Source organism: Schistocerca gregaria, unplaced genomic scaffold, assembly GCF_023897955.1.
Source record: "Schistocerca gregaria isolate iqSchGreg1 unplaced genomic scaffold, iqSchGreg1.2 ptg000398l, whole genome shotgun sequence".
NCBI classification, from domain to species: domain Eukaryota; kingdom Metazoa; phylum Arthropoda; class Insecta; order Orthoptera; family Acrididae; genus Schistocerca; species Schistocerca gregaria.
This window is the reverse complement of record NW_026061837.1, coordinates 127,501-130,000: the sequence shown is the minus strand read 5'-3', so window position 1 is coordinate 130,000 and position 2,500 is coordinate 127,501. Positions and strand designations below refer to the sequence as shown.

General features: G+C 61.7%; 1 pseudogene; it reads left to right on the top strand.

Moving 5' to 3' along the window:
• The window catches only part of LOC126311127 (large subunit ribosomal RNA), a 7,863-nt pseudogene that overhangs the window by 1,457 nt on the left and 3,906 nt on the right, over positions 1-2,500 (top strand).

Below are 2,500 nucleotides of genomic sequence, written 5' to 3'. Positions count from 1 at the left end.
GCCACTTTTGGTAAGCAGAACTGGCGCTCTGGGATGAACCAAACGCCGAGTTAAGGCGCCCGAATCGACGCTCATGGGAAACCATGAAAGGCGTTGGTTGCTTAAGACAGCAGGACGGTGGCCATGGAAGTCGGAATCCGCTAAGGAGTGTGTAACAACTCACCTGCCGAAGCAACTAGCCCTGAAAATGGATGGCGCTGAAGCGTCGTGCCTATACTCGGCCGTCAGTCTGGCAGTCATGGCCGGTCCTCGCGGCCGGCCGCGAAGCCCTGACGAGTAGGAGGGTCGCGGCGGTGGGCGCAGAAGGGTCTGGGCGTGAGCCTGCCTGGAGCCGCCGTCGGTGCAGATCTTGGTGGTAGTAGCAAATACTCCAGCGAGGCCCTGGAGGGCTGACGCGGAGAAGGGTTTCGTGTGAACAGCCGTTGCACACGAGTCAGTCGATCCTAAGCCCTAGGAGAAATCCGATGTTGATGGGGGCCGTCATAGCATGATGCACTTTGTGCTGGCCCCCGTTGGGCGAAAGGGAATCCGGTTCCTATTCCGGAACCCGGCAGCGGAACCGATACAAGTCGGGCCCCTCTTTTAGAGATGCTCGTCGGGGTAACCCAAAAGGACCCGGAGACGCCGTCGGGAGATCGGGGAAGAGTTTTCTTTTCTGCATGAGCGTTCGAGTTCCCTGGAATCCTCTAGCAGGGAGATAGGGTTTGGAACGCGAAGAGCACCGCAGTTGCGGCGGTGTCCCGATCTTCCCCTCGGACCTTGAAAATCCGGGAGAGGGCCACGTGGAGGTGTCGCGCCGGTTCGTACCCATATCCGCAGCAGGTCTCCAAGGTGAAGAGCCTCTAGTCGATAGAATAATGTAGGTAAGGGAAGTCGGCAAATTGGATCCGTAACTTCGGGATAAGGATTGGCTCTGAGGATCGGGGCGTGTCGGGCTTGGTCGGGAAGTGGGTCAGCGCTAACGTGCCGGGCCTGGGCGAGGTGAGTGCCGTAGGGGTGCCGGTAAGTGCGGGCGTTTAGCGCGGGCGTGGTCTGCTCTCGCCGTTGGTTGGCCTCGTGCTGGCCGGCGGTGCAGGATGCGCGCGCCTGCGCGGCGTTCGCACCCCGGTGCTTCAACCTGCGTGCAGGATCCGAGCTCGGTCCCGTGCCTTGGCCTCCCACGGATCTTCCTTGCTGCGAGGCCGCGTCCGCCTTAGCGTGCTCCTCCGGGGGCGCGCGGGTGCGCGGATTCTCTTCGGCCGCCATTCAACGATCAACTCAGAACTGGCACGGACTGGGGGAATCCGACTGTCTAATTAAAACAAAGCATTGCGATGGCCCTAGCGGGTGTTGACGCAATGTGATTTCTGCCCAGTGCTCTGAATGTCAACGTGAAGAAATTCAAGCAAGCGCGGGTAAACGGCGGGAGTAACTATGACTCTCTAGCTGCTACCGCGAGGTCCCTTCCTTGGGTTGTAGTTACAGGGAGTGTGAAGCGCAACACATGGGCCTAGCCCACTTAGCCTCTCCACTTCTGCGGTCTTCTCCCCTTCACGTGGGCCCGCTGATTTCGCAGAGTAGAAGACCGCACCAGGGGCCTGGGGGGGTTACCAGCCCCCCCTCGCATTATCCCTTTTAGTTGGGGGCAGTCTCTATAATAATATAAGTGGTAGTCCTTCCGCTGAAGGCGCCACCCCAGCTTCCCCAGCATCTATCCGGCCAACCGGCCGTGACGCAAATACGGTAACTTGTGTAGCTTCTTACGCCTGCAGTGAGTGCCACCGCAGCTTCACAACAAAGAACGGTCTCGGGGTCCATCGCCGCCGCCAACATCCTGCGGCCGCCAACGCGGAGATCGTCACGGAGAGGCATCGCGCGAGGTGGACGGAAGAAGAAGTCCTATCGCTCGCCAAAGCGGAGGCCGAACTTTTCCTTGAGAGGGACGCACGGTTCTTCTTCGTCAATCAAGAGCTGACGAGGATATTCCCCGACCGAACACTTGAAGCGATCAAGTGCCAGAGGCGGAAGGCTGCCCACAAGCAGCTTGTCCGCCAATTCATGGAGGCGCTTGAAGTCGGTCGGGGGGAAGAGCCGGCGTCCCGCCGGGGAGCGGTGAGGCCGCCGCCAGACGCGGGCGATAGTGCTGCGCCACCCGATGACGCAGATACGGACTTCGCGGCCGACACCACCGGGCCGCCGCCGGAGGGGCCGACTGACGCCGCCGTCTGGGAGCATCTAGCGGGGCTACCCGCTTCCGCTCAGCGCTTCTCGGCATTAGACCGAATTATCGGTCTGGGGCCGGGAGCGCTGCCCGAAGTCATCCTGGGCATGCTTCCGGACGCCCTTGCGTCGGTCGGGTCCAGAGAAGAGAGGTCAGCCACGAGGACACAGAGGCCGCGCCAACCACCTAAGCGGCCTCCTGCTGCTCCGCCGCAGCAAAGGCGCAAACGGCGCCGATGGGAGTACGCCAAGACGCAGGGTGCCTTCCGGCGGTCGCGCGCGCGCTGCGTGCGTGGCCTTC